Raw genomic sequence first — 1,279 nt, 5'->3', positions numbered from 1 at the left:
GGGGCTGCTACTGCCGATTAGGCTATTCTATCTATGCAGGCCTGTGGGGCCCATGCCAGAGTGTGGAATGAGGCATATGGCTGGAGATTGAGGAGGGAAAACATGCCAACTTCTGATGCAGCCCAGCTGCCTCTGCTCAGGTGGTCTAGGTCAGTATTCTGGTGAGTAAGACTTACTGAAGCCCCAGGAAAGGGTACCGATGGATACTTGCAAAAACACAACTGGACTTAAATCAGTCAACCACGTTGCTAGCAATACAGGAGGAAGACAATCCAGGAAAAACATGAGCCTACAGAAATGTCACAGAAAGTAATGGGAGCTTAACTGTGATTATAAACTGTCAGGTTTTATAATACTGAGACCCTAACTACTAAGGGAGGAACTATACCTAAGTATTTCTCCTTCTATATTGCCCCCAAATAGGTTTGTGACTTTTCTTTGGGACATCCTCTGACAAGAATTAGTAATTACAGAAATATAGACGAGGAGAGGAAATATATAAGAAAATATATATCTGTATTATATAATCTTGGTTGCATAATAAATGCCCAGGGTGCCAAACAAGACCAAAAATCTAGTTTGCTACTCCTGTGTGAAGTTGGTGTGTTCACACTATACAACAAGCTGGGGTAAAATTGTTCCAGGCAGAAGTTAATGTATGCATTGTAAGGCACATACATACTTCTCTTTATTACTCTACACATTCAAAGGCCTTCAAAGGATGTACTCACAAGGGTTACTTTTAGTGTTGAGAACAATCCAGGGACAGTTCTCTATAGATAAACAAGGGGGAAAAATATTTTCTAAGCCCTCATGGAAAGTTCCCACCCTCGGAAGGTCTGAGGCTGACATGGAGCCCCAGATGACAGAAAGACATGGACTAGCAGTCAGAACGCTTCTCAGGGAGAACTGCAGGCAATCAGTTCTGGCTGGAGACAGGGTCCCTTACAGCACTTTAATGAGCTTACTGAAAATCACACTGAACCCAAACACCAAATGATTTCACAATTAGAAGTCGGAGTTGTCTATTCTTTTGCTTTTCTGTCATATTTTTGTACTGGGTGTTAATAGGTCCTTCAAACTCCTTTTAACTAACCTCTTAAATAGACTGCAATTAAAGAATTTCAACCATGCTGTACCATATAGGATAAATCATATTTCGTCTCTGAAAATAAAATTCATCTTTTTTTCTTTTTCCCAAAACCACTATCTTGTGTTAGATTAATTTGTATTAAAATGAATGTGGATTTGACATGGTGTTTTGTAGAAATTTTCTTTT

The sequence above is a fragment of the Callorhinus ursinus genome, unplaced genomic scaffold, assembly GCF_003265705.2.
Source record: "Callorhinus ursinus isolate GAN/ISIS: 27379988/994484 unplaced genomic scaffold, GSC_fseal_2.0 scaffold36, whole genome shotgun sequence".
In the NCBI taxonomy this organism is placed as follows: Eukaryota; Metazoa; Chordata; class Mammalia; order Carnivora; family Otariidae; genus Callorhinus; species Callorhinus ursinus.
Note: the sequence above shows the minus strand (reverse complement) of the source record.